At 41.0% G+C, this 15,263-nt stretch overlaps 1 long non-coding RNA gene across 1 annotated transcript; it reads right to left on the reverse strand.

Annotated features, from left to right (window-relative positions):
• Positions 1-9,142: 9,142 nt before the first annotated feature.
• Positions 9,143-10,253, reverse strand: LOC140044968 (uncharacterized). Its single transcript, XR_011844512.1, has 2 exons — positions 9,936-10,253; positions 9,143-9,252 (listed from the first exon to the last, which is right to left on the reverse strand). It is a non-coding gene; the product is annotated as an uncharacterized lncRNA (long non-coding RNA).
• Positions 10,254-15,263: the final 5,010 nt, after the last annotated feature.

Consider the following 15,263-nt stretch of genomic DNA (forward strand, 5'->3'; position numbering starts at 1 on the left):
CTCGCTGATCTATCTCTCTATCGCTTATCTATCTATCTCTCTCGCTGATCTATCTATCTCTCTCTCGCTGATCTATCTATCTCTCTCTCGCTGATCTATCTCTCTCTCGATGTTCTACCTATCTCTCTCTCGCTGATCTATCTCTCTCGCTGATCTATCTATCTCTCTCTGTCGCTGATCTATATGTCTCTCGCTGATCTATCTCTCTGTCGCTGTTCTATCTCTCTATCGCTGATCTCTCTCTCTCTCGCTGATCTATCTCTCTCTCGCTGATCTATCTCTCTCTCGCTGATCTATCTCTCTCTCGCTGATCTATCTCTCTCTCGCATATCTATCTCTCTCTCGTTGATCTATCTCTCTCGCTGATCTATCTCTCTCTCTCTCTCGCTGATCTATCTATCTCTCGCTGATCTATCTATCTCTCTCTCGCTGATCTATCTTTCTCTCGCTGATCTATCTCTCTCTCGCTGATCTATCTCTCTCTCGCTGATCTATCTCTCTCTCGCTGATCTATCTCTCTCTCGCTGATCTATCTCTCTCTCGCTGATCTATCTCTCTCGCTGATCTATGTATCTCTCTGTCGCTGATCTATCTATCTCTCTCTCGCTGATCTATCTCTCTCTCGCTGATCTATCTGTCTCTCGCTGATCTATCTCTCTCTCGCTGATCTATCTATCTCTCTCTCGCTGATCTATCTTTCTCTCGCTGATCTATCTATCTCTCTCGCTGATCTATCTCTCTCTCGCTGATCTATCTATCTCTCTCGCTGATCTATCTATCTCTCTCTCGCTGATCTATCTATCTCTCTCTCGCTGATCTATCTCTCTCTCGATGTTCTATATATCTCTCTCTCGCTGATCTATCTCTCTCGCTGATCTATCTATCTCTCTCTCGCTGATCTATATCTCTCTCGCTGATCTATCTCTCTCGCTGATCTATTTCTCTGTCGCTGATCTCTCTATCTGTCGCTGATCTATCTCTCTCTCGCTGATCTATCTCTCTCTCGCTGATCTATCTCTCTCTCGCTGATCTATCTCTCTCGCTGATCTATCTCACTCTAGCTGATCTATCTCTTTCTCGCTGATCTATCTCTTTCTCGCTGATTTATCTCTCTCTCGCTGATCTCTCTCTCTCTCTCTCTCTCTCTCTCTCTCTCTCTCTCTCTCTATCTCTCTCTCGCTGATCTATCTCTCTCTCGCTGATCTATCTCTTTCTCGCTGATCTATCTCTCTCTCGCTGATCTATCTCTCTCTCGCTGATCTATCTCTCTCTCGCTGATCTATCTATCTCTCTCGTTGATCTATCTCTCTCTCACTGATCTATCTCTCTCTCTCTCTGATCTATCTCTCTCTCGCTGATCTATCTATCTCTCTCTCGCTGGTCTATCTTTCTCTCGCTGATCTATCTATCTCTCTCGCTGATCTATCTCTCTATCGCTTATCTATCTATCTCTCTCGCTGATCTATCTATCTCTCTCTCGCTGATCTATCTATCTCTCTCTCGCTGATCTATCTCTCTCTCGATGTTCTACCTATCTCTCTCTCGCTGATCTATCTCTCTCGCTGATCTATCTATCTCTCTCTGTCGCTGATCTATATCTCTCTCGCTGATCTATCTCTCTGTCGCTGTTCTATCTCTCTATCGCTGATTTCTCTCTCTCTCGCTGATCTATCTCTCTCTCGCTGATCTATCTCTCTCTCTCTCTCGCTGATCTATCTATCTCTCGCTGATCTATCTATCTCTCTCTCGCTGATCTATCTTTCTCTCGCTGATCTATCTCTCTCTCGCTGATCTATCTCTCTCTCGCTGATCTATCTCTCTCTCGCTGATCTATCTCTCTCTCGCTGATCTATCTCTCTCTCGCTGATCTATCTCTCTCGCTGATCTATGTATCTCTCTGTCGCTGATCTATCTATCTCTCTCTCGCTGATCTATCTCTCTCTCGCTGATCTATCTGTCTCTCGCTGATCTATCTCTCTCTCGCTGATCTATCTATCTCTCTCTCGCTGATCTATCTTTCTCTCGCTGATCTATCTATCTCTCTCGCTGATCTATCTCTCTCTCGCTGATCTATCTATCTCTCTCGCTGATCTATCTATCTCTCTCTCGCTGATCTATCTATCTCTCTCTCGCTGATCTATCTCTCTCTCGATGTTCTATATATCTCTCTCTCGCTGATCTATCTCTCTCGCTGATCTATCTATCTCTCTCTCGCTGATCTATATCTCTCTCGCTGATCTATCTCTCTCGCTGATCTATTTCTCTGTCGCTGATCTCTCTATCTGTCGCTGATCTATCTCTCTCTCGCTGATCTATCTCTCTCTCGCTGATCTATCTCTCTCTCGCTGATCTATCTCTCTCGCTGATCTATCTCACTCTAGCTGATCTATCTCTTTCTCGCTGATCTATCTCTTTCTCGCTGATTTATCTCTCTCTCGCTGATCTCTCTCTCTCTCTCTCTCTCTCTCTCTCTCTCTCTCTCTATCTCTCTCTCGCTGATCTATCTCTCTCTCGCTGATCTATCTCTTTCTCGCTGATCTATCTCTCTCTCGCTGATCTATCTCTCTCTCGCTGATCTATCTCTCTCTCGCTGATCTATCTATCTCTCTCGTTGATCTATCTCTCTCTCACTGATCTATCTCTCTCTCTCTCTGATCTATCTCTCTCTCGCTGATCTATCTATCTCTCTCTCGCTGGTCTATCTTTCTCTCGCTGATCTATCTATCTCTCTCGCTGATCTATCTCTCTATCGCTTATCTATCTATCTCTCTCGCTGATCTATCTATCTCTCTCTCGCTGATCTATCTATCTCTCTCTCGCTGATCTATCTCTCTCTCGATGTTCTACCTATCTCTCTCTCGCTGATCTATCTCTCTCGCTGATCTATCTATCTCTCTCTGTCGCTGATCTATATCTCTCTCGCTGATCTATCTCTCTGTCGCTGTTCTATCTCTCTATCGCTGATTTCTCTCTCTCTCGCTGATCTATCTCTCTCTCGCTGATCTATCTCTCTCTCGCTGATCTATCTCTCTCTCGCTGATCTATCTCTCTCTCTCTCTCTCTCGCTGATCTATCTCTCTCTCGCTGATCTATCTATCTCTCTCTCGCTGATCTATCTTTCTCTCGCTGATCTATCTTTCTCTCGGTGATCTATCTATCTCTCTCGCTGATCTATCTCTCTATCGCTGATCTATCTATCTCTCCCGCTGATCTATCTATCTCTCTCTCGCTGATCTATCTCTCTCTCGATGTTCTACCTAACTCTCTCTCGCTGATCTATCTCTCTCGCTGATCTATCTATCTCTCTCTGTCGCTGATCTATATCTCTCTCGCTGATCTATCTCTCTCGCTGATCTATCTCTCTGTCGCTGTTCTATCTCTCTGTCGCTGATCTCTCTCTCTCTCTCTCGCTGATCTACCTCTCTCTCGCTGATCTATCTCTCTCTCGCTGATCTATCTCTCTCGCTGATCTATCTCTCTCGCTGATCAATTTCTCTCTTGCTGATCTATCTCACTCTCGCTGATCTATCTCTCTCTCGCTGATCTATCTCTCTCTCGCTGATCTATCTCTCTCTCGCGGATCTATCTCTCTCTCGTTGATCTATCTCTCTCGCTGATCTATCTATCTCTCTCTCGCTGATCTATCTCTCTCTCGCTGATCTATCTGCCTCTCGCTGATCTATCTCTCTCTCGCTGATCTATCTATCTCTCTCTCGCTGATCTATCTTTCTCTCGCTGATCTATCTATCTCTCTCGCTGATCTATCTCTCTCTCGCTGATCTATCTATCTCTCTCGCTGATCTATCTATCTCTCTCTCGCTGATCTATCTATCTCTCTCTCGCTGATCTATCTCTCTCTCGATGTTCTATATATCTCTCTCTCGCTGATCTATCTATCTCTCTCTCGCTGATCTATATCTCTCTCGCTGATCTATCTCTCTCGCTGATCTATTTCTCTGTCGCTGATCTCTCTATCTGTCGCTGATCTATCTCTCTCTCTCGCTGATCTATCTCTCTCGCTGATCTATCTCTCTCTCGTTGATCTATCTCTCTCTCGCTGATCTATCTCTCTCGCTGATCTATCTCTCTCTCGCTGATCTATCTCACTCTAGCTGATCTATCTCTTTCTCGCTGATCTATCTCTCTCTCGCTGATCTATCTCTTTCTCGCTGATTTATCTCTCTCTCGCTGATCTCTCTCTCTCTCTCTCTCTCTCTCTCTCTCTCTCTCTCTCTCTCTCTCTCTCTCTCTCTCTCTATCTCTCTCTCGCTGATCTATCTCTCTCTCGCTGATCTATCTCTTTCTCGCTGATCTATCTCTCTCTCGCTGATCTATCTCTCTCTCGCTGATCTATCTCTCTCTCGCTGATCTATCTCTCTCTCTCGTTGATCTATCTCTCTCTCGCTGATCTATCTCTCTCTCTCGCTGATCTATCTTTCTTTCGCTGATCTATCTATCTCTCTCTCTCGCTGGTCTATCTTTCTCTCGCTGATCTATCTATCTCTCTCGCTGATCTATCTCTCTATCGCTTATTTATCTATCTCTCTCGCTGATCTCACGGCAGTTTCAAACGCGATATCCGAGACACAAAGTGTTTACAACGCGCTTTTGATTGATACGCCTGGCGCGAGCCTTGAGCAGCTATTTATAGCCCACCAACATCGAGCGAAATGTTTACATTAGCTAGCTATAAACAGAGAGTGTATCATACGAAGTAAATACAGTCTTACAATGACAAATTAATAAAGTTTTCCTCGAATCTTACAGTGTTTGCTTTATTATTGTATTTTGTATTAGGGAAAATTGTCTAGGATTAAAAAATATTATTAAAAAAGCGAAATTTTAACGATGTTTGCGATAGTTTCAAAAGCTGAAAATATACATAAATAGCGCCCTCACGGCGAAAGTTTATCGTCGCGGTAAGTTCAAGCTTTTGATCGTCTGATAGCAAATCTCTGCAATTTTTTCGAGCAACACCGTTAATTCCAAGAGAAAGCGGAGACTTTATTCTTTATTTAGCTCAAAATTCAGGCTGACGTCTACTTTCAAATTGATTTGAGCTAAATTTGAAATTGACTTATTTCTGTTCAAAATTCCAGTGATTTTATAGGTAAAAATAGGCCTAGGGCAAAGTTAATTATATATTTTTTAAAGAATTGTGTATTGGTTTTGCATTGACTGTATGTGGTATGTTACTGTTATTTATTGTCTTGTGAAATGGAGTACCATACATATGCATTGAGTAATTTATGTCGTGTATGTGGTGTCAAGTTAACACGAAATCAGCGAAAATTTGACCTAACTAAAGTAAAAGATAGCGTCCTGACATTTTTAAATATCGATTTAACCCATGAAAACAAAGATGTACATCCACCATTCATTTGCAAGAACTGTCAATTTTCAAGCTATAACAAGGTTAGCACAACTCAAAGGTACATCTGGAGACAACACACACAACAATCATGTTTCACATGTTATTTATTATCAGAACAGTCAAAACCAGGTAAGAGACTAAAACAAGTAAAACTCAACACATTATTTTCTGAAACAGAATGTGACGTTATTCCATCAAAATTTACAGTCAATGACAAAATCAATTCTGAACCTTTCATTTGCCAAATATGCAACTCGATTTTGTCTTTCAACAGTCTTGAGTCAAACTGTTCACATCACTATTGTTCTAGTTGTATGTATAATTTGTTTAGTACCCTCCATGTTAACGTATGTTCATGTCTTGTGTGCGCAAAGCCAATGCACATGCTGGAATTTAAACCCGCCTCCCAAATTGTAATAGAGTCTCTAAAATCACTAGAATTACAATGCTCGTGCAATAAGTTCATAAAATACTCTCAACATCAGAGACATATTTGTGAACACCAGACAACTAAAGAAGTGGTTTATCATAATGTTTCAAAAGCTGTATCAGTGTTAGAGAAATCACTAGAAGATAGTCATGTCTCCCAAACAATACAAACGTTTGCAGAAAAAGTTGTTTACAATCAACTAAAGAAAAGTAAGGAAATGCTGATTGCAACAAATGGTCGGGTGAGTGCTTTAAAACAAATTCTGTAATTATCATATTGCATGTTATAAAAAGTAGATTAATATTATTATAACAGAATTGTTAGCATAAAACATACAAATACAATTCTTATCTACAGCCAGCAAAGATTGCTATCATACCAAACACCAAAGTCTCAAGTGATAAGGCCAGTTCTCGAACTGTTTCAAGACGAGCAAATAGCATCAGCAGCATCATAAAATCAGTTGGCAATAGTGAGGCTGGTGATTTCCATCAAAAAGTGTACTCAGCCAAACATATGAGTCAAGCGGTCTTAAAAGCAGCCAACATAGCATCAACTTCGTCTATAGATACAGATAAGGCTCTGGCAATGGTGTCAGACTGCCATCTGGCATGGAACCAGCTACGAAAGCTAAGAAGGTAAACAAACAATTATGTGATTAAATAAAACCATGCATGAATACAGGCATTTTAGACACAGTCAAGTATGTCTAGTAATAAAGCGAGACTACATTATTAATCCTTTTTATGTACTAGATATGTGGAGAAGGGGACAATACCATCAGAGAAAAGGATGCGGCAGCGGCAAAATGATCTCATTGGGGATTATTTTGAATCCACAATGGAAATGCTATGTTTTAGGTCTGAGACGTCCCCAGACGGGATAGAATTAAGATCAACGCCTACTGTCAAACTGAAAAACATTAAAAAAGTTGTATTTTCATATCTTGATGAACACTCAAGGTACGCTGAAGTTAAATTTTAATATGTGCTTACAAAGTGTAGAACTTACTTTTTAGGACTTTACTTTTGTTCCTATGGATTTGCTATGGAAATAAAAGTTAAAAGAAATTAATTAAAAACTGAATTAATATTTACTAAATTTTTTTACAGACTGAACAACCTATCTCCCAATAATAACGAGATTTGGATAAAGTTTGGCGGGGATAAGGGAGGTGGAAGTACCAAATTTGAGGTACAGATATGTAGCCTCGCCAAACCAAATTCAATTAACAACATCATCGTCGTACTAATATTTGATGCCCCTGACATGATGTTTAATATTAACCGGACTCTTCCGGAAGTGGCCCACCAAGTTGTTGCTTTGAACGGGGAAAAATGGCGGTAAGAATACAACTAGTATATCAACTTAATTATGTGGATGCGTATACAAGTAATAAAATAAAAATATATGTATAATTTCTTTCAGCAATTACACACTGAGAGTTTTCTGTTTTGGGGACTATGAGTATCTAACAAAACTCTATGGATTAAATGGACCAAATGGTAAACTATTAAATTATTTTATCATCATTTAATTTATACAAAATCTTTCTAAGCCAATTTTATTTATACTGTATTACTGCATATTTTAGCATTTTTAAACATTGTGAAAAAATTGGAATACTTTTAGCTCGATACTGCTGTCTCTTTTGTGAAAAACCAAAAGCAGAAATGCAATTAAAGGCACCACCCGCCAAACAGCGATCATTGGCTTCAATCAGAGCCAACTATAGAATGTTTATGGAAGATGGCGGAATTGAAAGCCGATCTAAGGATGTTTCCATGAGCGTTGTTAATAATCCCTTAGTATCAATTGAGGTAGATCATGTAAGTACATCAGTTTTGTTTTTAATTATCTTTATATTAGAGAAACAAATGTACTTACTTCATTATATGGCACTGTTGGTATTAAAATTTATATCTTTTAGGTGTCTGTTCCTAGCCTGCACTTGTCATTGGGCATATTCAAGAAGCTCTTTGATATGCTTGAGACGGAGGCGCACAGCATAGATTGCCTCATATATTCCCTAAGGAAAAATGGAGAACTTGATGACACTTCTGAATCAAAGTTTGATAAAATAATTCAACATCAGATCCAAACACAAATTGATATCAAAGAAAAGATTGAAGAAAAGAAATTAAAGTTGACTGAGATGGAGGATGCAATGCCATTAATCTATCTTAAAGGAAGTGTTGATGGTAGCATCATTACCAATGTGGGAAAGATAGTCAGATTGAGAGAAGAGATTGAGTCACTGGTAAGTTACTCAAACAATAAATGACATAGATGCGTCTTGCCAGACACATACTCTAAAGACAAAACTTGTATTATATTTTATTTTACAGACAAAATGCATGGAAAATGGGCTTCCATTTGGAACGGGTCCAATTGTCACATCACTGGAGCGTGTGCTACAAAAAAATCGCATCCAACGGCAAGCCTATCATGGTAAATCATTTATTGGTAACCATGTTCATAAATGTTGTCAGGTAAATTAACTATTCTTTTAATTGATATTGTTTCAACTGTTAATTATTAAAATTGTAGTTTTTAAAATGTATATTTGTTTTTAATAGGACCATGTTAGGAATGAACTAGTGAATGCTCCACTACATGAAATGAAAATTCAAGAAGCTGAGATTCCTATCGGAAAAATTCAGCTAATTGACAAAAGAGTAAAAGAATTGGTCACCAAGTACGATGCACTCCTTTCAAAATTTTCTAGGGTTCACAATAACTTGAATCATTCAAAACCTGTCACAGATGTTGATATTCAAGGAAATGGTAATGTAATTATGCTTACCTTTCAAGGTATTCCTTAGACATGCCATTGTTTCTTTTCCTACAACACACTGCAACTGTTTCTTTTCTCTTCTACAAAAAAAATTCAGATAAAGCCATAAAAGACTTTATGGAGGAATATCGAAAAACCAACAAAAGTATATCTCCAAAATTACATATGCTCGAGGAACATGTCATTCCCCAATTAAAGGCTTGGAGATTTGGTCTGGGACTGGTTAGCGAGCAAGGTGGGGAGTCTATTCACGCCGCGCTTAATAAAAGGAAAAGAACAGTTGCTGGGATGCATGACAGACTTGGACAGTTAACATCCATGATGCGGTCACATGCAATTACCACTCAGCCATGCATAATAGAAGAAATAGTTGAACCCAAAAGAAGAAAAATTGGTAACAATTTACACTTTATTGATTACACTATTTGTGCTTTTTAGCTCCCTGCTCACCAAAAATTAAATAAACCTGTTTATATTTTTCAGAAAAAGAAGAATAAAGTACACGACAATGAATACGAAATAAAAGAAAATATAGGCTTACTGATAAATCTGACGGAGTGCCATCTTCTTCTTTATTATGGATTCTCTTATGAACCACACTTGCATCAATAAAGTAGTCGTACTTGTTTGTGTTGGTGGTATTTTTGGAACCTGTAGTACAATTTTTGAATTATAAATATTTATCATCATTATTTAAAAAAATGGTGGACTAGCGATTGAAATACATGATGAAATATTATATTATAATTAGGACTATACTGTCAAAATTAAAATCAAAATTTTATTTTTTATTCTACAAATGCAATGCTGTTGCTGCCATAGTTTAGTAATATTCAAGCCATAGGAAGATAGACTATGATATTTTCACATTTTCTACTGTAGAATAAATTAGGCCCTCATGAAAGCTAGTTAGTAAGTATACCTATCCTCCTAGGCCTACCTATGTCTTGATGGTACCATATTAAAAAATTAGGCCTAGCCTAGCTAGATAGAGCTGTTACTAAAGCCTGGCCCTGCTGATTTCCCCTCTTAACGACATATACTTGGGCTAGGCCTACTAAGAGTATATTATTCTAGGCCTAGGCCTATACAGTATTTATTTTTCGTGGCTTAAACCTAGTACTAGGTGACAAACCTTTGTTAGGCCTAGGCCTTTAGCAGCACACCCACGTGTGCAAAACAGGCAAATGGGCCCCGACTTTCTGTGTATATAATTATTAAACTGGATTAGACGTCAGCGAGATTTTTTAAATATTGTTTATCAAGTTTTTGAATTTTCACATCGACTAGGCGCCGATGTTTATGTAAATTGCAAAAAAAATATATAACCTCACCATTACCCTGTAATTAAACTGCTATTTTTTACTGTTTTTTGTCGCAAAATAGACGTAAGATTTCAATACTCATATCTCGTGAAGTCTTGAGAAACGGAGTGACCGCTGGCTTCGAATATCAATTACACGCCTTCTTCTTCGAATATAACATGAATATTCATTAAATTTTCAATTATAACACTGTCTATTGGTCAGTTTATTCCCTCTCTTTTACCAGGGTAGTAAAAATAGTCTTCCGGGTATTTAAACTAGCGCCCTCTATAACATAAAATAAGAAAAAGCGAGCATCGAAACTATAGAGGGCTCACCACTTTTTGTCTCGCTGGAAACTGCCGTGATCTATCTATCTCTCTCTCGCTGATCTATCTATCTCTCTCTCGCTGATCTATCTCTCTCTCGATGTTCTACCTATCTCTCTCTCGCTGATCTATCTCTCTCGCTGATCTATCTATCTCTCTCTGTCGCTGATCTATATCTCTCTCGCTGATCTATCTCTCTGTCGCTGTTCTATCTCTCTATCGCTGATCTCTCTCTCTCTCGCTGATCTATCTCTCTCTCGCTGATCTATCTCTCTCTCGCTGATCTATCTCTCTCTCGCTGATCTATCTCTCTCTCGCGGATCTATCTCTCTCTCGTTGATCTATCTCTCTCACTGATCTATCTCTCTCTCTCTCGCTGATCTATCTCTCTCTCGCTGATCTATCTCTCTCTCGCTGATCTATCTATCTCTCGCTGATCTATCTATCTCTCTCGCTGATCTATCTCTCTATCGCTGATCTATCTATCTCTCTCGCTGATCTATCTATCTCTCTCTCGATGTTCTACCTATCTCTCTCTCGCTGATCTATCTCTCTCGCTGATCTATCTATCTCTCTCTGTCGCTGATCTATATCTCTCTCGCTGATCTATCTCTCTCGCTGATCTATCTCTCTGTCGCTGTTCTATCTCTCTGTCGCTGATCTCTCTCTCTCTCTCTCGCTGATCTATCTCTCTCGCTGATCTATCTCTCTCTCGCTGATCTATCTTTCTCTCGCTGATCTATCTCTCTCGCTGATCTATGTATCTCTCTGTCGCTAATCTATCTATCTCTCTCTCTCGCTGATCTATCTCTCTCTCGCTGATCTATCTATCTCTCTCTCGCTGATCTATTTATCTCTCTCTCGCTGATCTATTTTTCTCGCTGATCTATCTCTCTCTCTCTCTCTCGCTGATCTATCTCTTTCTCGGTGATCTATCTCTCTCTCGCTGATCTATCTCTCTCTCTCGCTGATCTATCTCTCTCTCGCTGATCTATCTATCTCTCTCTCGCTGATCTATCTATCTCTCTCTCGCTGATCTATCTATCTCTCTCACGCTGATCTATATATCTCTCTCTCGCTGATCTATCTCTCTCTCGCTGATCTATCTCTTTCTCGCTGATCTATCTCTCTCTCTCGCTGATCTATCTTTCTCTCGCTGATCTATCTCTCTCTCGCTGATCTATCTCTCTCTCGCTGATCTATCTATCTCTCTCGCTGATCTATCTCTCTCTCGCTGATCTATCTCTCTCTCGCTGATCTATCTCTCTCTCGCTGATCTATCTCTCTCTCTGATCTATCTCTCTCTCTCGCTGATCTCTCTCTCTCTCTCTCTCTCTCTCTCTCTCTCTCTCTCTCTCTCTCTCTCTCTCTCTCTCTCTCTCTCTCTCTCTATCTCTCTCTCGCTGATCTATCTTTCTCTCGCTGATCTATCTCTTTCTCGCTGATCTATCTCTCTCTCGCTGATCTATCTCTCTCTCGCTGATCTATCTCTCTCTCGCTGAGCTATCTCTCTCTCTCGTTGATCTATCTCTCTCTCACTGATCTATCTCTCTCTCTCTCGCTGATCTATCTCTCTCGCTGATCTATCTATCTCTCTCTCGCTGGTCTATCTTTCTCTCGCTGATCTATCTATCTCTCTCGCTGATCTATCTCTCTATCGCTTATCTATCTATCTCTCTCGCTGATCTATCTATCTCTCTCTCGCTGATCTATCTATCTCTCTCTCGCTGATCTATCTCTCTCTCGATGTTCTACCTATCTCTCTCTCGCTGATCTATCTCTCTCGCTGATCTATCTATCTCTCTCTGTCGCTGATCTATATCTCTCTCGCTGATCTATCTCTCTGTTGCTGTTCTATCTCTCTATCGCTGATCTCTCTCTCTCGCTGATCTATCTCTCTCTCGCTGATCTATCTCTCTCTCGCTGATCTATCTCTCTCTCGCTGATCTATCTCTCTCTCGCAGATCTATCTCTCTCTCGTTGATCTATCTCTCTCGCTGATCTATCTCTCTCTCTCTCTCGCTGATCTATCTCTCTCTCGCTGATCTATCTATCTCTCTCTCGCTGATCTATCTTTCTCTCGCTGATCTATCTATCTCTCTCGCTGATCTATCTCTCTATCGCTGATCTATCTATCTCTCTCGCTGATCTATCTATCTCTCTCTCGCTGATCTATCTCTCTCTCGATGTTCTACCTAACTCTCTCTCGCTGATCTATCTCTCTCGCTGATCTATCTATCTCTCTCTGTCGCTGATCTATATCTCTCTCGCTGATCTATCTCTCTCGCTGATCTATCTCTCTGTCGCTGTTCTATCTCTCTGTCGCTGATCTCTCTCTCTCTCTCTCTCGCTGATCTACCTCTCTCTCGCTGATCTATCTCTCTCTCGCTGATCTATCTCTCTCTCGCTGATCTATCTCTCTCGCTGATCTATTTCTCTCTTGCTGATCTATCTCACTCTCGCTGATCTATCTCTCTCTCGCTGATCTATCTCTCTCTCTCGCTGATCTATCTCTCTCTCTCGCGGATCTATCTCTCTCTCGTTGATCTATCTCTCTCGCTGATCTATCTATCTCTCTCTCGCTGATCTATCTCTCTCTCGCTGATCTATCTGCCTCTCGCTGATCTATCTCTCTCTCGCTGATCTATCTATCTCTCTCTCGCTGATCTATCTTTCTCTCGCTGATCTATCTATCTCTCTCGCTGATCTATCTCTCTCTCGCTGATCTATCTATCTCTCTCGCTGATCTATCTATCTCTCTCTCGCTGATCTATCTATCTCTCTCTCGCTGATCTATCTCTCTCTCGATGTTCTATATATCTCTCTCTCGCTGATCTATCTTATCTATCTCTCTCTCGCTGATCTATATCTCTCTCGCTGATCTATCTCTCTCGCTGATCTATTTCTCTGTCGCTGATCTCTCTATCTGTCGCTGATCTATCTCTCTCTCGCTGATCTATCTCTCTCGCTGATCTATCTCTCTCTCGCTGATCTATCTCTCTCTCGCTGATCTATCTCTCTCGCTGATCTATCTCTCTCTCTCGCTGATCTATCTCACTCTAGCTGATCTATCTCTTTCTCGCTGATCTATCTCTCTCTCGCTGATCTATCTCTTTCTCGCTGATTTATCTCTCTCTCGCTGATATCTCTCTCTCTCTCTCTCTCTCTCTCTCTCTCTCTCTCTATCTCTCTCTCGCTGATCTATCTCTCTCTCGCTGATCTATCTCTTTCTCGCTGATCTATCTCTCTCTCGCTGATCTATCTCTCTCTCGCTGATCTATCTCTCTCTCACTGATCTATCTCTCTCTCTCGTTGATCTATCTCTCTCTCGCTGATCTATCTCTCTCTCTCGCTGATCTATCTGTCTCTCGCTGATCTATCTATCTCTCTCTCGCTGATCTATCTTTCTCTCGCTGATCTATCTATCTCTCTCGCTGATCTATCTCTCTCTCGCTGATCTATCTATCTCTCTCGCTGATCTATCTATCTCTCTCTCGCTGATCTATCTATCTCTCTCTCGCTGATCTATCTCTCTCTCGATGTTCTATATATCTCTCTCTCGCTGATCTATCTCTCTCGCTGATCTATCTATCTCTCTCTCGCTGATCTATATCTCTCTCGCTGATCTATCTCTCTCGCTGATCTTTTTCTCTGTCGCTGATCTCTCTATCTGTCGCTGATCTATCTCTCTCTCGCTGATCTATCTCTCTCTCGCTGATCTATCTCTTTCTCGCTGATCTATCTCTCTCTCGCTGATCTATCTCTCTCGCTGATCTATCTCTCTCTCGCTGATCTATCTCACTCTAGCTGATCTATCTCTTTCTCGCTGATCTATCTCTCTCTCGCTGATCTATCTCTTTCTCGCTGATTTATCTCTCTCTCGCTGATCTCTCTCTCTCTCTCTCTCTCTCTCTCTCTCTCTCTCTCTCTCTCTCTATCTCTCTCTCGCTGATCTATCTCTCTCTCGCTGATCTATCTCTTTCTCGCTGATCTATCTCTCTCTCGCTGATCTATCTCTCTCTCGCTGATCTATCTCTCTCTCGTTGATCTATCTCTCTATCTCGTTGATCTATCTCTCTCTCGCTGATCTATCTCTCTCTCTCGCGGATCTATCTCTCTCTCGCTGATCTATCTATCTCTCTCTCGCTGGTCTATCTTTCTCTCGCTGATCTATCTATCTCTCTCGCTGATCTATCTCTCTATCGCTTATCTATCTATCTCTCTCGCTGATCTATCTATCTCTCTCTCGCTGATCTATCTATCTCTCTCTCGCTGATCTATCTCTCTCTCGATGTTCTACCTATCTCTCTCTCGCTGATCTATCTCTCTCGCTGATCTATCTATCTCTCTCTGTCGCTGATCTATATCTCTCTCGCTGATCTATCTCTCTGTCGCTGTTCTATCTCTCTATCGCTGATCTCTCTCTCTCTCGCTGATCTATCTCTCTCTCGCTGATCTATCTCTCTCTTGCTGATCTATCTCTCTCTCGCAGATCTATCTCTCTCTCGCGGATCTATCTCTCTCTCGATGATCTATCTCTCTCGCTGATCTATCTCTCTCTCTCTCGCTGATCTATCTCTCTCTCGCTGATCTATCTATCTCTCTCTCGCTGATCTATCTTTCTCTCGCTGATCTATCTATCTCTCTCGCTGATCTATCTCTTTATCGCTGATCTATCTATCTCTCTCGCTGATCTATCTATCTCTCTCTCGCTGATCTATCTCTCTCTCTCGATGTTCTACCTATCTCTCTCTCGCTGATCTATCTCTCTCGCTGATCTATCTATCTCTCTCTGTCGCTGATCTATATCTCTCTCGCTGATCTATCTCTCTCGCTGATCTATCTCTCTGTCGCTGTTCTATCTCTCTGTCGCTGATCTCTCTCTCTCTCTCTCTCGCTGATCTACCTCTCTCTCGCTGATCTATCTCTCTCTCGCTGATCTATCTCTCTCTCGCTGATCTATCTCTCTCTCGCTGATCTATCTCTCTCGCTGATCTATCTCTCTCTTGCTAATCTATCTCACTCTCGC

This window comes from Antedon mediterranea, chromosome 3 (genome assembly GCF_964355755.1).
Source record: "Antedon mediterranea chromosome 3, ecAntMedi1.1, whole genome shotgun sequence".
NCBI classification, from domain to species: Eukaryota; Metazoa; Echinodermata; class Crinoidea; order Comatulida; family Antedonidae; genus Antedon; species Antedon mediterranea.